Source organism: Mus musculus, chromosome 7 (assembly GCF_000001635.26).
Source record: "Mus musculus strain C57BL/6J chromosome 7, GRCm38.p6 C57BL/6J".
NCBI classification, from domain to species: Eukaryota; Metazoa; Chordata; class Mammalia; order Rodentia; family Muridae; genus Mus; species Mus musculus.
Window position 1 is genome coordinate 67,812,287 of NC_000073.6, and position 19,473 is coordinate 67,831,759.

The 19,473-nt window shown below is 45.3% G+C and overlaps 1 long non-coding RNA gene across 3 annotated transcripts in view; it reads left to right on the forward strand.

Moving 5' to 3' along the window:
* Positions 1-18,785, forward strand: part of Gm34350 — a 27,883-nt gene extending 9,098 nt beyond the window's left edge. For 2 of the 3 annotated variants that reach the window (XR_391567.3, XR_882186.2), the window contains exons 2-3: positions 8,221-8,417; positions 17,076-18,785. This is a non-coding gene — a long non-coding RNA (predicted gene, 34350). The remainder of the gene's footprint in view (positions 1-8,220; positions 8,418-17,075) is intronic. The other variant, XR_391566.3, reaches the window with a different exon arrangement.
* Positions 18,786-19,473: the final 688 nt, after the last annotated feature.

Here is a 19,473-nt window from a genome sequence, read left to right on the forward strand (position 1 = left end):
AAGTATGGATCGATTCGCATTCTTCTACACGATAACAACCGGTTTTGTCAGCACCAATTGTTGAAAATGCTGTCTTTCTTCCACTGGATGGTTTTAGCTCCCTTGTCGAAGATCAAGTGACCATAGGTGTGTGGGTTCATTTCTGGGTCTTCAATTCTATTCCATTGGTCTACTTGTCTGTTTCTATACCAGTACCATGCAGTTTTTATCACAATTGCTCTGTAGTAAAGCTTTAGGTCTGGCATGGTGATTCCGCCAGAAGTTCTTTTATCCTTGAGAAGACTTTTTGCTATCCTAGGTTTGAAAGAAAACTCTTACATTTAACAAATGCCTTCAGCAAAGTTTCAGGATACAAAATGAAGACATCACACCATAGTTTCATCTATCCCAGTAAGGAGCTTACTGAGGATGCTGTCAGAAAGAAAGCATCCCACTCATGATGGCCTTCAAAAGATGAAGTACCAAGGAATAAACCTCAGGGATGAGAAAGCCCCATACAGTGAACCTATCAGGACCCTGGACGATGAAAGCAAAGCGGATGCCAGTTGATGCTCCTGGATTACCAAAAATAATCCTCAGACTTACTGTAACTCTCCCATGACATTCTTCACAGGGCTAGGAAAAAAAAAAAAAACAGCCATCCACAAATTCATATATATTCCAAAGACTATACATAGCCAAGCCAATCCTAGTCAGAAAGAATGCTGCTGGAGGTGTCACAGTGCTTGACCTCAAATCTCACTACAGAGCCATAGTGATAAAGAGAGCATCGCACTGGCAGAAAGCAGGCACATGGACAGATGGACTAGGATAGCAGAAATAGCTCGCATAGCTATATGCACCTACTATTTGACAAAAGGATGAAGAATGTTGTCTTAGTCAAGGTTTCTATTCCTGCACAAACATCATGACCAAGAAGCAAGTTGGGGAGGAAAGGGTTTATTCAGCTTACACTTCCATACTGCTGACCAGCCTAGATGTCCACTACTGGCGGACAGTGAAAACGTGGCATAGAAACACAGTGGAATTTCACTCTGTTGTAAAGAAAACACAAATTTTCAGGAATGGATGAAATTGAACAGACATGTATTGCGTAAAGAGATCCAGTCTCATAAAGACATGAGTTACGCTCTCTCAGACAGAACTCTTAATGGTTGTCTTATGCACAGAAGGTATTGTCAGGACGGGTGGTGGCTATAACATAAAACAAGATGGGGGGCTGGTGAGATGGCTCAGTGGGTAAGAGCACCCGACTGCTCTTCCGAAGGTCTGAAGTTCAAATCCCAGCAACCACATGGTGGCTCACAACCACCCGTAATGAGATCTGATGCCCTCTTCTGGTGTATCTGAAGACAGCTACAGTGTACTTACATATAATAAATAAATAAAAAAAAAAAATAAAAAAAATAAAACAAGATGGGAGAGACTTTGAGAACAAGAGATATGAAGAAGATGTGGGAGGCAAAGGTCATATAAAATTAGAAGGGAGGCTACTGGGGTGAGAGGACACAGGGAGGGAGATAAGATGAGGAAGAAGCATAGAAGAGAAGCTAACAAACAAGTTTGTGGGAAATGCCTTAGGAAACCTAACTCTTTGTAAGATTTAAAAAAAGTAGATAAGTCGTAGCTAGTAACTTCCCATCTCTTTTGATATCAATCAGCTATGTTTAAATTGGTTTTTAAATGTATTGGCATTTTATGTTGTTCTAATTGGAGAATCAAATTTACCATCTTAACCATGTTCAGCTGGAATGTTCACTGGCTTTAAGGACACCCACAGTGTGGCGTCACCAATCCTCAGAACTATTTTCATGTAAAATTGAAATTCTTTGGCAATAATACAGGTTCATTCGGACGCTCATTAAGACATGCACATCTGGGTGTGAATGGTACGTGTGTGTGTGTGTGTGTGTGTGTGTGTGAGAGAGAGAGAGAGAGAGAGAGAGAGAGACAGACAGACAGACAGACAGAGAGAGAGACAGAGAGACAGAGAGACAGAGAGACAGAGAGACAGAGACAGACAGGGAAACATGCCCACGAATGCGCATTTTGTGTAAGTGATGCATGTGTGTCCGTGTGTTCATGCATGGACATTTGTGAATTTGCATGTATGTGGAAGAAGAGATTAACGTCAGGGGTCTTCCTCTTCTTTATTTTGTTTTTTGAGACAGGGTCTCGCACTATACCTGAAGCTTACTTCTTTAGCTAGACGGGGTGATCAACAAACCTCAGGACTCCCCCACTCTCTGGCTTCCTAAGCCTGGAGTTAAAAGACCCCCAAGCTACTGCACCCAGCTTTTGATGTGGGCGCTGGTAATCCGAGCTCAGGACCTCTTTTTGTACAGCAAGCACATTGCCGACTCCCCTCAGCCTACAGGCTTATATTGTTAATGACTGTGTTCAATTGCCTATTTGGTTTGGAAGAATAAAATTTTGTTTCTAATTTTAAAAAAACGTACGAGTTTTTAAAGAACAGGGTTGGGCCACATGCTTTTTTTAGTAAGAAAATCAAAAGTGCAACATGTTGACAACATCTGTCCCCAAATTATCTCTGCACAGCATTTCCTTCTAAAACAGTTCATTTCTAATTCATTATTCAAAGCAGCACCTTTATTTGAAGGTTGGGGCAAAATCCATTCCTTTCTGGAACTCCACCTGTTGGGTACCCGTATTAACAAAAGCCACTTGCCATCCTGGGAAATGTCGGGCAATCTGCAGCACTTTCTCTTTGTCAAAGGGCAGCACCTGTTCTCCGTGCTCACCGCCTGACGTTGCATGTACCTATTGTCAAATGCCTTGCTGTTGAAATATGAACCCTAGCGATGGCGTCTGTCACTCTGTATGCTGTTGGCTTCCAATTCTCCCAGGAGACATTTTGCTTCTGAACATTGCATTGGGCGGCCTTTATCTGCTGGGCTTGCCCTGAACTCCAGCGTCAGACTTTCTCAGACTAGCAGTCAAAGGAGTCACTCACTCCTGCTGTGGTGTCAATGACACCAGTCCCCCCCACACCCCCCCAAAAAAAACCCACCATCTTTAATAATGCCACGTGATTTTGACAATCTGTCTTCCCAGCTACATCTTTTAGCTTCCAAACAAATAAGTTTTTCATCTTTAAAACAAAATAAAGGACATAAACTAATGCCCATCTAAATGTGCTCAGCCAGTGCCCACATTGCATATTGTACTGGCCACTGTCTCTGGCACCACCATGGCTGCTGATGAATGAATATGTTTTAGCTCATGCTTACTTTATTATTTTGTTGTTAAGTTTTTGAGACAGGGTTTCTCTGCATAGACCTGGTTGTCCCAGAACTCACTCTACACCTCCAGAACTCACTCTAAAGACAAGTCTGGCTTGAAACTCAGAGATTGGCCTGCCTCTGCCTCCTGAATGCTGGGACTAAAGGCATGTACCACCAGAGCCCAGTCTTAGTCTTTATTTTTCCCTTTAAAAATTTGTTTACTTTTACTTCTGCTAAGGAACAAGTGGCCACAGATGGCATTAGACTCTTGCACACATTTCTAAACACTTACCCTTGCATTCCATGAAATGTTTTAAAGTTTGGATTGAATACTTCAGTGAAGATGGCCAGGCAAACCTTAGGGTTAATCCTTGTGTTCTGGATCCTAAAGATTTCACTAGAAATACGCAAGTTTTAGGTGTTCATGTCATTGATTTTTAATCTGTGCGTTCATCCTTGTAACCAGGACTCAAGACAGAAAATGTTTGCTGGGGCTGGGGAAATGGTCCTGTGGGTAAGAGTGCCTGCTATGTAAGCCAAAGGACCTGAGTTCGAATCCTCCACACGCACGTAAGAAGCCAGCGCTGGGAATCTGAACCGGTGGATCCTCAAAGCCAGCTGGCAGCCTGCCTGTTCTAGTTCAGTGAGAAAGGGACACAGACAGACGCCTCATCCTGCTCCGGTCCCCACATGCATACACACATCTACACATTCACGAGCATGTGCCATAAAGGAGAGAAAGGAAGGGAGGGAGGGGAGGGGAGGGAGGGGAGGGGAGGGAGGGGAGGGGAGGAGGAAGAGAAAGACAGGAAGAAAGCGAAAGGAAAAAGAAAAAAGTACAGTATTTCCTGACCTGCGTGCAACTCCAGTCACAAAGCTGCGGTTGTAATCACCGCGGGGGTTACAGATGAATCGTGCAGTCCTAACACATATGTGTACACAGAATCATATATTCTAGTCCTTGCCTCCTTTGGGTTGATGTTTTTAAGACTAATTCAGGTCGTGTGTGCATACTTCAGGCTTTATTTTTGCTATGGAGTGTTATTCCAGCCTTGCACACATGCGCACACCACAGCCTGACTGCCTGTTCTTCTTTGGATCCTCTGCACTTGACACAGCTAGAGGTGACGTCCCAGGGATCCTTGCACTGGTTGCACAGGCGTATTTCTTAGAAACCGCCAGCAGCTTTCCGCACTTACTTCCTGCTCCCAATTGCCCTAAGTCCTCTAGCGCTTGGCCTCCATCGCATTCCTTTATTTATTTATTAAATCTCCATCACTCGTTTAAAAGGCCAGCACTGGGGAATCTAACCAGCCTCAGAGTCTTACACTGTGGTACCAGGAATTTACTTGCTGACAGTAAATGGATACATTTTGAAATTCTTTCCGCCAGTTTTCAGTTTGGTTGTTTGTTTGGATTAGTTTTAGTTTTAGGGGTGGGGGGTGTAACCTGGACACTGTGGCATTTGTGTGGTGGTCTGGAGGTCTCCTTTCCATTATGTAGGTTCCAGGGAACAAACTCAGGTCATTACGCTTGTCAGTGAGCATCTTTATTTTTAATCGGAACCCGTGGAGCTCCACCTGCCTCTGCCTCAAGATTTGCTGGGACTGAAGGTGTGTGCCACCGCACCTGATCCAACATCGTCACTGCAGTCTAGGCTGTCCCAGCTTCGGCGGTGACATCTACTTCAGGCTGCTTTGCTGAGGTCTTCAGCAGCTTCTTCACTATTTTTTGGTTTTGTTTTGTTTTGTTACATTTTAGATTTTCTATAATTTCATGTCTGAATACTGTATTTTACATCACTTCCGCCCACCCTCATCACTCCCTTTAACTCCTCCATGGCTTCCTCGCTCCCTCTCACATTCATGACCTCTTCTTTAATTACTGTTATAAACAGATGTGTATATGTGCATGTATAAATACAGCCCACTGAGTCCATATAGAATCGCTTATATGCGTACGTATTTTAGGGCTGATCAATGTGGATTGGATAATCTACCCAGGGCTGGTCCCAGAAGACTGATTCTCTAGTCTCTTAGCAGTTTTTAGTTGCCTGCAGCTCTTCATCCAGGGCTGGGCCTTATGAGATCTCCTCTGTCCCCACCGGCATGTCACCTGGTGTCACTGTGTAGGTCTAGTTTGGGTACCATATTGTTAAGACATCATGGGTGCAGTTTCCCTATCATAGATAGAAGACACTATCTCTTGGGAGACATCCTGGTCCTCCGGCTCTGACAATCATTCTCCTTCAGTGTCCCTGAGTCTTTGGTGAAGTGCAGTGTTGTGTTGTAGATGTATCAGCTGGAGGTGGGCACCTCAGTCCGAGGGGCTCTGCGTTTTGAACAGTTGTGGGTCTGTGTGTGTGATGGTCGCCATCTAATGCAAAGAAGTGGTCTGGTTAGAGTCGAGAGCTACATTTACCTGACGGGCTAAAGCTAAGTATTTAGGATGCAGTTGGGAATTCTATTAGTATAGGAAAGGGCTGTAGTAGATTCTCCCCGAGGGTCCATGGCTGCCGGTAGTTGGTTAAGTTTACGGTACCAGGCATGAAGTCTCAACTATTGTGTGTGTGTTAAGTCCTCTCAGGTGGTTACTGAGCATCCCTGAGACAGAAGAGCCGCCATGGCACCACTGGGTATAAACCTCACCGTGTTTGTCATCCATGGGGCCATAGGCTTCCCAGCTGCACAGAGCTATTGATTGCTGTTTCCCCCCCTTGGCAGTTTCAGAGCACCTTCTGAAAGGTCTTTGCTTCTTACTAGGACAAGATCTTCTCCTTATTGTTCTATTTCCTGGGCCAGTCCTGAAGTCATTTATTTATCGAAGAAGTCCTGGCTCCTTTGAGAGAGATGGTGCTTGGATACACAATCCTTGTGGCTATACAGTCCCAGTGGTAGAGACACTTCTCCAGGTCGATGATCAGTAATGTTTGCAAAGGGGCTAAATACACACACTTCTGAGTTCTTCTAATTCCAACATACTAGATCACAAATACAAATGTGTGTGTGTGTGTGTATGTATGTATGTGTTATATATATATATGTGTGTGTGTATATACACAAATATATTTGAAGATAAAATATATCATGAGTCAATATTGATAATTCTGGTCTAATTCAAAACTACCAAGATTTTATTTACTTCCATTTTATAGCTGTAACTCTTTCCCTCTGTGTCATGAATTTTGATTTTTCAACAATGTAAGAGATAAAGAACTCAAAAAATTGAACACCAGACACACAGAGGCCTGCCTGCCACCACATGGCATAGGTGGGCTGTATACACCTAGAGGCTCACTTGCTGTCACAAGTAGGTAGAGGAGGTCATCCAAGAACCCACCAGCCACGTGGCCCATGTCGAATGGGAGCCACTACAATGTGCAAATATGTGGTAGACACGTGGGAGAAAAAGAGAAGCAGAACAATTTGAGCATCATGAAGAGAGATGGAACTGGAGACTCGAGGGTGAAGAGGAACAGCCTGATGTGAGTCGTCAGTCTGTCCCACACCTGAGGCCTTGGTGAAGTCCCAGCCCATGCTGCCACTGAGGGCCACGTCTGGGTCTGTGGCCATGCAGCAGCAGGGGTCAGTGTGGGTATCTGTGACTCATAATAACTAGAGACCATAGGGGATGCTCCTGGTCTGAATAGCCACCTGGGACCATGTAGATGTCCAGGGGCTGTGCAGAACCGACCTTGCCTCTCACTGGCTGCGGCACTCTGGAGAGCTGGCCCCACCGCTCACTGGTGACAGTACTCATGACTTGTGAGAATGGGCCCTGAGCCTTGCCTGGGAAGCACAGTGGAGCTGGCCCTAGTGTCCCACCTTCCCAAGAGGGCCTGAGCATGGGAGATCTGACCCCACTGCTCCTGTCTGCAGTGGCTCTGGGTGGGCAGGCTGGGGAAATGCTGGAAAGCTCACTCTGATGGTGTAGATCAGGGGGAGCCCACAGGCTGACTAGCTCAGTTACCACCCAGATCCAGATCTAGGGCTCTGAGTTGGCCCACCCCAACATCTCCATCATCTGTGAACTGATCCCATAGCGCACACAATAAGAATACTGACATGTAAGTCTACTACCAATATGACTAGTTGAAATATGAAAAGAAGCCTTTTTACATGTCTTGCCATCCTCCCTTGTCACGCTAAATGGCTGACGGTCTACACTTATTCCCCTCCCACCGTCAGCCAGCCTCAGTCCTACAGGTTATGATACCATCTCCTACCCTATTTGGAATGAGGTCTCTTGATGGTGCCGCACACACCAGGTTAACTGGCCCATGAGTTTCCCCATGGAGCTCCCATGTCACTGTAGGAGCTCTGGGATTACTAATGTACAGCACCACCACCCACTGGCTTTACATGGCATCTGGGGATTAGAACTCAGGTCCTCATGTCTGCTCAGCAAATGCTTTACCCACTGAGACATCTCCCCAGTCTCTCTTCATCCCTTCTTTGTCTTCTTTCTGAAACAAATATATCTCTGCCTTTAAAATTCCTTCTAACGAATCAGCCAGGTAGCACACACCTGTAACCCCAACACTGTGTGGTAGAGGCAGAAGGGTGAAGAGTTCTAGTACAGCCTTGGCTAGATAGTCAGTTCAGGGATATCCTGGGCTACATGAGATTCCCATCTCAAAAACAGACCAAAAAAAAAAAAAAAAACAAAACACATTTTTTTTTTTAGTGAATGTTACTGAAGGCACATCCACAGTTTTCATTTCTGAAAGCAAATTTATTTTCTTATTCTTAAAACTACCATGTCAGGCCGCCATCTTTTCTGATACTGTAATCCCCATCCTCCCGTGGGAGCCAAGGCTGGATCCTTCTGCTCATTAAGATGCTACCATGACTGTAGTGAGCTCACTCCTAGAAAAGGGAGGTTTAGAAGCCAGCGCAACTGGTCACGGGGGACACTGCTTGACCACAGAAGCCCTGGAAGAAAACCCATTCCTATTTTGGTCTTCTTTTTGCAGACAGCTCTCTCCGGGGCAGGACCTTGCCTATCACTCAGTGTTATCTACGCAGTCAATGATATCCTTGTCCACAGTCTGACGACATCTCCTGCTACAAGTGACAAAACGCGGATGGTGATGGTGTGTCTGCCTGTCATAGTGTCTTTACTCTGGGTCTCTGCTTTTGGTTTGCTGACACTTCACTTTGATATATTGAGGTTTGTATTTCTTTTATTTATTCTGTTTAGGGTTCATTATTGAATGATTTCTTCAGCTTCCCCCTTGGCCATAGTCTCTTTCAATACAATTTCTGTGTCACCTCTCTGTTTTGTCTTCAGGGATTGCTTAACTACGTGTTAAACCTTACTTCATCTTCCCTATCTTGGGCCCTCTATTGTGCATCTCATGTAGCCCAGGATGGCCCCAAACTGACTATGCAGCCATCTTTTGGTTCAGTCAAAAAAATGTTTTCCCGAGCATTTCCCATTCATAAATTCTCTCTTGAGCTGTGTGTCAAGTGTACCTACCCACTTGTTGTTTCCATCCCTTTTCTGTAGACCTCCTATGTAGTTCTTTTCCAGATTATCTGTTACTGTTAGAGGTCCCTGTATTTAGGTTATCTTCAATCTTTTTATTAAAACTTTAATATAAAAAAACCTTGCAAATAAAAAGCATTACACACAAAAATTAACCAGACCCAAAGTCTATATATCTCAGTGCCCTTTGATATGGTCAAAATGGCCATTCTAAAACATTGGTTTTATGCTTTCACTAATCCATTTTTATGTAACACACACACACACACACACACACACACACATGCACACACACTCTCACACTCTCACATATACACAGACTCACACACACTCATGCACACACACACACACACACACACACACACACACACCACCCCTATCACCACCCAAACCAAACCTCCCTCCAAAACTCTATAGCAAAGTTAGAACTAGAACAAGACTTTTAACCTCTTCCATGATTCAAGATGCCACTCTGAATTTTGACTGGTTAGTCCTTACCCTGTCTTGGTTAAGACAAACAGGAATTCCTCCCCCTCCTCAAGATTCTTGCTACTGCATACACTGAAGACCAGAGGGAATTGTTGGCGTTATCACCAACAATTAGACAACTTCAGCTCATTGTATCTGTGGATTCCACACCTATGTGTTCAATCAAACTTGAATGGGAATTCTGAAACAAAAACATCTATGAGAAATACGCACAGAGTGCTTTCCAATAATACAGCTGTATTACTGGAGAACCGCTGTCTACACAGGAGTTAAATCTTATCAAATATTATGAATACCTTGGAGATAATTTGAGGCAGACAGGAGGGCATGGGTCAATTATATACATGTCTTTTGTCTCTTGATATAGAGAACTTGAGGGTCCATGCAAACTGTTACATACAGGGGCCGTGCAATCGGCCCACCAGAGACACAAAGGAACAACTGCACCAGCGAAAAACCAGCTCATTCCTTAGTGTCACATAAAAATTTGAAAAAAGAAAATTGCCTGTTTCCTTTTTATATACCGAAAGATCATCTTATGCATTTCATTTTGAATTTGGAATCTTCCCACCGAGCAACGATTTTGATCAGCCTGTCATTCCAGCCATGGTGGACTACGATCTCAAGACAGGCTTCAAAGTGATGGGGTCAATCAACCATGGGCTGAGACCTCCAAGACTGTGAGCCCCCAATAAACCTGTTTTTTGAATACACTGATTATCTCAGGTATTTATTATAGTGTTGCCGGTCAGTCGGTAAAATGAAGTAAATTGCACAACTTGTTTGAGTACAGTTTGTGCTTCTGTAAGTGAAGAGCTAGATGGCCCAGTGACATTCAAGATCCAATCCAAGGAGCTGGAAGACAGCTCAGTGGGTAAATCTCTTGCTATGCAAGTGTGAAGACCTGAGTTCCTGGGTTGGAGAGGTGGCTCAGTGGTGAAGAGCATTTGCTGCTCTTGCAGAGGATCCGGGTTCAATTCCCAGCATCCATAAGGTAGCCTATAACTGTCTATATCCCCAGATCCAGGGGATCTAGTGTCCTCTTTCAGCCTCAGAAGGTGCTAGACATAAATATAGTGCACACACATACACATAAGCAAAACACTCATACACATAAAAAAATTTAAGTCTTAAAAAGGGGGACCTGAATTCCGATCTCTAGAGCCCATATAAAGCCATGTATGCCACCACATGGCCATAATCCCAGCTGTGAACAACAGAGACCCTGTCTCTAACAAGGAGGAAGTTGAGGATCAACAACAGAGGTTGTTTTCTGACCTCCACGAATGCATACATGCTGTGCATACAAGTGCCTACAAATATACATGCACACACACATTACACACACAGGGCAGCGGGGAGAGGAGAGTGAGAGAGAGGGAGAGGGAGAGGGGGAGGGAGAGGGAGAGAGAGAGAGAGTCACAGATTTCTTAAATTCCTAATACTTTTCAAAACAATATATATTTCACCTAGACATTTTATGTTTATAGTGGGTTAGTTGGTATAAATCTAAATCTGAAAATCAAAGTGATGTCTCTATTCACTTCATTTCTTGTAAGTTTCTCAAAACTTACAAGAGCCAAAACCTCATCCCTTAGGGCTAAATTTTTGTTACCAGGAGTAACCCAAAGACATCATGTTACCAGAACTAAGCCAATATAGACACCATGTTAACAGGACAACCCAATATAGACACCATGTTACCAGGACTAAGCCAATGTAGAGGACATGGCTCAAGTTTAATAAAGAGGTGCCGGAATTTGGAATGCTGTCTTGGATTCTGTTAGGTCTTGACAGATGACTGACTGTGGTGCCTATTTAACATATCAAAGTGTCCCAGGCTGCCTGGCACACCTTGTCCCCTACCCTAAACTTCTCCAGCCCAGGTGCTGGCTGCCCTTCCCTTTATAATCTAGCCATCTTCCTTGCCCAGCTCCCCTTTGTCTTCTCCTTACTCTCCTGCCTCTCCCCCTCCCCCTGTCATAGCCAGGCTCAGGGTCATGTCTGCTCTGGACTCTCCCAGCTGTGTTCTCCCTTTACCTACAATAAACCTTCTTCCCCACCACACCTAGGAGCAGTCATGGCCTTCCTTTTTAATTTTTTTTTCTTTTTTTCATTCAGATTTCATGGTAGAATTATTGTCCTATTTATTGTTTTGACAAATCTAAATTCACTTGGCATTAAAGCAGGGATAGACACTTTTCTATGGCATTGTTTCATGGTTTAAGCTGCGGTTTTCACTCACCTTAAAGACATTCTCAACTTTGACTTTCTACTTCCCCTCTGAGGTCCCTGCCTGGCTTTTCAGCACTAAACTCCAACCTAGTTTGTAGTGTGTTTAGCTCTGGTACAGTACAGTGCATTGGTTTTCCTTTTCTTCTTTTTCCTTAGTGTGTGTGTGTGTGTGTGTGTGTGTGTGTGTGCACACGCACACATGCATGTGATCTGGCTTTACAACTTAAAATTACGTCTAGAACCTGGAAGAAATTATGTTATTTTGGGGGCATAAAAATGTGGATGGTTCAGCTCTAGCTCATCTCCGCGCTTGGAGGAAGGAGACTGCTGAGTGACCAGGCTTGGCTGGGTCCTGTTTGGTGTCTGCCTCGTGGCTACAGCCAACCTCCCACTGTGGAGAGTGCAGGTTCCCGGTCTCTGTCCCCAGGTGCCTGCTTTGTGAACCTGCATGGGGACCACCACATGTCACATCACTCTGTGAAGAAGGGTTTCTCTTGAGCCCACCCCTTTCCAGTCTTCACTTTATTTCTACAGCACATTTTCAGATTTTTTTCTTCTTTTTTTTGTGCCTCAGTGGGTATAGACTGGTGAGTTTCCAGGATTCCTGAGAAAGGTGTCAGCCACCATCTGTTCAGCTGCTTTTCAACTTGGGAACATGAGAAGTGAGCTTGACTTGGGTGTGAGATTGTGGCAGGCTCTCAGGCACCAGGAAACTGTTCACACCCTCTGCTGGATCTGACTGCAGTAGCAGCAGAAGCAGCAGCAGCAGCAGGAGCGACAGCAACCAGCAGCGGTGGAGTTCCAAGGCAGGGCCTAGCTGCTCAGCGCCTTGCCCCTTTGACCAACCAAAGGGTTGCACAGGGTTCTCCTGAAGGGAATGAAAGTCAATGTTTCTGGTCTGCGATGATGGACTCTTGGGGATTTTCCTTGGCTTGAGTTGGCTCTATCTCACACACTCACTCTCCCCATTCCCCAGGACTCCTCAGAATAAAACTGAGGGCTCCTCTGTTTTTATGGAACACTAGCTCTAGTACCAAAGAGTTACCCTAATGGACAGAGCTGGAGAGAGGAGAGAAAGGGTTGTAGGTGTGTGGGACTGGTGCACACAGATATCAGGTGGCTGGTGGCTCTCCAAGTGGACACAGTATGGAAGCTGATACAGTATAGTTGTGCTAGTAGAGATATATAAGACAATTAGCACAAAATGTTTTTAAACCTCCGCAGGAGTTGCAGTAATAGGCATATGATAGATATAAAGAATATGTGTATGTGTACTATGTGTGTATATGTATATGCTCATAACATAAATGTATTATATATGATCATGAAATACTGCTTTGGACCCTGGTTTTTCATGGATCCCAGGTCTTTGGCTTCTATCAAGATCCATACATCTGCCCTGGAGAACCTGTCAGTGAGTACTGACAGGTGGCTAGCCACCCATCCCCCTTACTCCAGGAATGCAAGACCCTTCTGAAGCCAGTTTCTCACTTTGCCCCAGGGCTAAGCTCCGCTTACCCTGTAGCTGCTGCCTAAGAATGCACTTTGGACGGGCACCCTCTTTCTGTCTCGTTTCCCACTGTCCTGTTAACTTCTGGCCTGCTTCCAAGGGAGCCAAACCAAGGTGTGTGCATATGTGTGCATGAGTTGTGTTTGTGTGTGCGCACGCATCTGCACGTGTGCATGTCAGTGTTGTATGTAATGATCGGTGACTCTTTAATTATCCAAGTAAAAGACAGCCCATGCATGAGAAAGTGTGTCATGCATGAGAATTGTAATTAATCCAATTCTATGTGCCTGAGGTCTGTTTTCAAAAGCTTTTAAAGACTCTGGAGCCAGACTGGTGGGCTTACCCATGCCCTAGCAAGCTGCTTACCCTCGGTTTCGTCATCTATAAAATGGGAGTACTAATCCCATCCAACTTCTGTGTGCACCCCAGGAGCCAGCCTGTGGAAAGCTGTTGAGGACAATGTCTGCAGTCTGGGTTGGCTGCTGTCACTATTGTCACTAAGCAGGAGCCTCCCTTGGTTAAGGCCAGGCTCATCAAGACACAGGGAAAGAGAAAGCAGTAATAAAAGTTTTACTGGGTCTTTGAACTAAGAGTCAATGCATGACTAAGAAGGCCCAGGGACACTGAGCTGAGATAATGACTCCTCACCGTCTTGACACTCACACTATTCCGGGTCTGCTTAGAGCTTCTTATGCCGCCATCTTTCAGATTCACAGATCCCCCCTTGTCAGGAAAATGCACAGTCAGCCACTTTACCACAGCACTGGCGCTAGCTACTGAATCCAGACACAGGTAGGCACTGACTTAACATAATGAACCCTATTGTGCAATATGTCCACTTGGCATGAGAAAACCTCTCCGTAGTTTTATCCGGAGTCACAGTCACAGTACAAATGCAGGCAATGACTTCATGTTGAGTCTCATGGGCTGGAGAATGCAGGGCTTGCTTACCATACCCCACCAGTAGCCAGAGAAAGATAACACCCCTCTTTCCCACCTCAGCTTCCAAAGCTACGACTGGCTCTAATGTAACTCTGATGCTGGCATGATGTGTTTGTGAGTCAGATCCCACGAGTCGACAAAGTGTTTAACGCCCCTACAGAAACCTGTGAGCTTTTCCGATTAGCCTCATATTCCACTCACTAAAGAGTGGACACCCAGCCCACACAGCCCTCTCCTTGACCTGCTCACAGCAGAATTCACTTCCTAACCTCAAGTTCCAGTTTCTCCAGTCATTGCTCCATTTCTGTTCTTTGAATCTGTGATCTAGGCACGTGACTTTCCCCCCCACTCCGTCTAGCCAGCGGCTCAACAACAGTCCATGAACCTTCTCTGACACAGCTGTTTCCAATATGCCACAGGCTAGCGATTTTTATTTTCTGAAAGGACACAAAGTAAATATTTCAGGTCTTGCTTAGACCTACCAGGCTTTGCCATTATAGCTTGATGTAGCCACAGACAATGAATACGGCTCTTTTTGCTCTTGTTGTCCAATAAAAAACAAAACAAAACAAAACAAAAACGTTATTTACAAGTAAGTGATAGGCTGGACCTGGGTTATAGATTGCAGTTCATCAAGTCTTACTATAAAACATCAAAACCAAATATAGTTGGCTCTCCATCAGGCCTACTCAATAGGCTATTAATGAACTCTCTGGCTTCCTTCAAAACGATCTTATGTAAAACCCATGCATGCGGAATTTTCTATATTTACTTCGAAAGCTGCTTCGAGACACAGCCAGAGCTGTTCTGCCGCATTTCTGTATAGATTCACTATACTTTGTCAACTCAAAGCAGTAATTAGGGTCTGCGTATTCATGCTCTCCTTTCATGAAAACCACATGCTGGCCGTGAGGGTACGCCCGTCCGAGTGCTTGCTCCTCAATGCTCCTTGCTTTCCTTGCCTCCTCAAGGCCCGCAGTGTAATTTTGTTTACCACATTCTGCACAGTAACAAGGCTTTTCTCCACCACGGACACACAATTTGGAGAAAAGACGAGTATTGACTGTACCAACGTGGGCCCAAAAACATCTGTATGGAAACTACAGGACAGAAATACAAGTTTCTCAGCTTCTCTCCTCTCCAGAGTTCAGCCTGACACAAGTGACTTGTCACTGCCATGACACAAATAAGACTTCATTAACACGGCCACGCTGATCCTGGTAAACAAGTTGATTTGCACTTGAGCACCCTAAAGAATGAAGTCACAGAGAAGGAGCTCCCAGTAGGTGGCCCTGCCTTTTTCATTAAGGCAAGCTTTGGCTAAACCCTGGCACCTCGTTAGAGAAGCTGCCATTCCGGTCCCCAGGGTTAATGAAAGTACGGGCATGCCCTCGCTGAGAGACGACAACATTTGCGATCAAGGCCCGTCACATTTTTGTTTAATGATACGTGTGGGTTGTTGTTTCTAGTGTGTTCTTTCCTAATCGCCTGTTCCTTTGCACCCCCAGTGGATGTAAGAGGGTAAATCTGGTCTCTGCAGTGGCATGTGGCAGTCGGTTAGCTATCAGGGAAATCACTGCTTTTTTTTTTTTTTTCCTTCTTTCACTTATAATTAGAGATCAAGTAGTTCTCCGAGATGACAAAACCTGGAATGGTACAGTCCAGGGTGCTTATCTGGGATCGGGAGACTAGGAAAGCCGAATCATCACTCTGGGGAAATAGCAGGACAAGGTGGCTGTTTCTTCTGTGGGAACAGAGCACAGGTCACAGAAGAACAACCTGATGCTCAGGATCCTTACGATGTTGGGGTGCTGACATGGGAGGAGGGGGAGTGAGTTCACGTTCCTGAAGTGACATACACCAGGAACACACGAGGTAGATGTCACTGTGGTGGAGATGCCTGTGGTGACCTGGCTAGAGAAGACGCCACCCAGCACAGAAGTTCCTTCTCTGACCTGAGGCTCATAAAAGACCAGGCTCTATTCTCTGGAGTGGCCAAGCCTGGTTCTGCTTACACATGGTCCTGAATAAGCCAGAGGATTGTCATTACACCTACCGTTTGGGGACAAGAAAAGCCCAGTTGGTGACAGCTAGGAGCCAGACCTCAGAGTCGTCTTTCTGGGAGTCAGTGGGGTAAAGGTAGGCCCCAGGGCAGGGCTGGGGGACAGGGCATTATGAAGATATATGTTTAGGAAGCACGACTCTCACTCAGGGCACGCAAGCAAGTATCATAGGTCCTGGGGCTACATGCTATTAAGCTTATAGTAGACTTTGATAGCAGCTTTCTCTATGCGCCAGGCAGGATGGTTTCTCTTGCACCCTTCTCCTGAGAGGTTGGCTTCAGCTATTAGAAAAAGCAGAGCTAGGAATGGAGTCTGCTATAAGGGGAGTCAGTTGTAGCTAAAGAAAGATTTGTGCATCTGGATAAAGTCCCGAATCCAGCATCTGAAGCCGAATCCTCCTCCTCGGAGCTCTTGGAGGGGAGAACCTGATAGGTCCAACTGGCATCTAGCTGGGAATCTTGGTGAGAAAGTGTGTGTGTGTGTGTGTGTGTGTGTGTGTGTGTGTGTGTGTGTGTAAGAAAATGAGGAAAGAGGGAAGAAAGACATAGTGCTGTCTGGACTGATAACTAACTCACAGAGCCCTTGGGAGAAGGCTCCATGGTGAAGTGCTCGCTATGCAGGCACAAGGGCCTTTGTTCAGATCATCACACGCAGCCAGGCAGGGCTGGCTGATCTTTCCTCCAGGAGAAGTGGAGGGAAATTCAAGTTCCTGATGTTTTGTATTCTGGGAACGTGTACATTGACAGGTGCCATGGTGACTTCAGTACCCTTCAATGGCCTCACTGTGATCCCAGTACTAGGAGGCAGAGTCGGGAGGATGCCCAAGACTTACCTGGCCAGCCAGTCTGGCCAAATCAGCAAGCTCTGGGTTCAGTGCTCAGAGATCCTGTCTTAAAAAATAATAATGATTGTAAGAGAGTGACCAGGGATGATTCTAATGTTGACCTCTGGCCTTACACACGTGGGCCTTTGCACCTATAAACACATATGTGTGCATACATGTACACAGCAGCACACCACACATACACACAAAATAAAATAAGACAATGAATAACTCAACAAGATAAACGTCTGAAAACAGATGTGGCACCTTGATTCTAGGTGGGCAGGCAACGACAGGACAGTCGCATCCTCTGCTGTAACAGCCAGGACAAGTGCTTCAGACATACAGCACTCCAAGGTTCCATCCACTGAGAGATCACTGCTGCTGTTCAGGGGCTGAGCAAAGGCTTGTCATTCAGAAACTGGCCGCACCTTGTCACCTGTCAGCACATCCTTGGGATCAGACTGACGCTTCAAGAAATGCGTTTAGCATCAAAGGGAGTTTGCGGCTCATAGAGACAAGAGTTCAAACCTCGATGATCAGTCTACAAGGAGCGACAAGGTAACCCAAGCAACACTTCCATCTAACAATAATAGTTTAAGGCAAGGGCACGTCTAACCTGCAGCCCCACCCCCACCCATGATCACTATGAATGCAGCCTACATAACGTGTAAGCCTACCTGCAGCCTTGTGGGACTTTCAGTTTCATGCTCTTTCTTTTCTTTCTGTAACTGGATTGCACGGTCCTCAGGTGTGAACTTTGTAGATGGCAGTACCATGTCCCAATGTCATAAGGTTGGAAACACCCAGGACAGGTTCCTTCTCTGCACGGGACTCCACTCTCCACATAAACTTTCAATGCCTAGAGTCTCCCAACAGACACACTGCTAGTTTCTCTTCAAACAACGCTTGAAGAGATTTAACTATACAGACAAGTCTTTTGCCCCATGAGGTGGCAAAGGTTGGGATTCTCACTAAGCCCAATGCTCTAGAAGGAGAGGGAAAGTGAAGACTAGCCACTCCCAAGATGGACAGGACTGCAGATTCTTCTCCAGCTAGCATATTCAATAAGTCTGGTCCCAGTAAACTAGGAATACATTTCATCTTTCAAATGAAGGAACTGAGTACCGGGAGAGGAGGTGGGACTAAGGTAAGGCCACAGTTAGTTTCTTGGCAGAGTAGGGACCCCACGCTGGCTCTTTAGTGTCTGGGTTCATCTTGTTCTCTTTTCATCCATTGCCATCAACTGTATCCCCAACTCTTTCCAGGTTTTATGCTGTTTGCTTCCTGGAAACTGCTAGAGCTGTGAGCATCTAGTCCCACAATGAGCCAACCAAAATTTCCTCCATCAGCAGAACCAGTTTCGGCTATAGGGAAGAGTTAAGTCTTGGTAAAAGAGCCAGTCTGAGCTAAGCATGTATTGTAATCTCAATACGCCAAGTGGAGTTTTAAGACCTCACAGAAACCAGGTTTTTGCATTCTCAACTGGGGAAGACCACACCCTGACAAGGCTGTTGTAATAAACATCGGATGGATTTTCCACCCACTAATTGAGTCATCTGTCAGGTTAGTGTGGATTTTTGCATGTCAGGGTGCCCAGCCCTCTGGGACAGAAGAGCTGGTGATATGAAGTAACTGGGACTTGGAGGTATCAAACAGCATTCTCAAGGTAAGAATTACTGGAGGCTCGAAGGGCTGAAGCAAGCAAAGCCGAGATTTTTATGTTTGGAAATGCGAAGTTTAAAATCAGATGCACATGGAAGAATACGGAGGCAAAAAGTAAAATTAACAAAGTGTGAACAAGGATGGGGCTGATCATCGGTTCTTTTTAAGACCGGACTTGGAGGACTGGGGGATGGCTCAGAAGACCTGAGCTAAGATTTCCAGCACCAGAACACACCCCACAGAGTCAACTACTGGGACTCAGAGGGGCTCTCAGAGATAAGGGAGCCTGTAGGGTTCTGACCTAGGTCCTCTGCATATGTGTTATGGCGGAGTAGCTTGGTATTCCTGTGGAAATCCTAACAGTAGGAGCAGATCTGTCCCTGACTTATTTTGTCTATTTGTAGGACCCCTTTCCTCCTACTAGGTTTCGTTCTCCAGCCTTCATGTGATGGTATGTACCTGGTCTTATTGCAGTTGGTTCTGTCATGTTTGAATGATGTCCCTGGAAAGCCATCTTTTTTGAGGGGGAGTGGACATGGGGCAGAGGGGAGGTGGGAGGGAGATGCTGGGTGGAGGGGAGGGTGGGGAAGCTGTAGTCCGAATATAATATAATAAAAAAGTTTTTTTTTAAATATCAAAAAATAAGATTTTGCTGAATGGAAAAAAAAATCTCCAATACCCATATTTTAGTTTGTATTGTGTTTTTAACAATGTGGAGGTGTAGACCTGACCTGAAACCCCAGTACCAGGGGGCTGAGACATGGATTCTCGGGGCTTTCTGGCCAGCCAGTTTAGCCAAAACAATGTGTTCCCGGTTCAGAGAGAGACCTTGTCTTAAACAAAAAGGTGTTGGGGAGCAATTGAGGAAGCTATGTTGAGATCAGCCTCTGGCTTCCACATGCACCTGCACAGGTGAAGAACCCACCACATGTATGGCACACTCATCCGCCACACACACGCTCCTGGGTGCACATAGGAAGAAGTAAAAAATGCAAAAGAAGACAAAGAAAA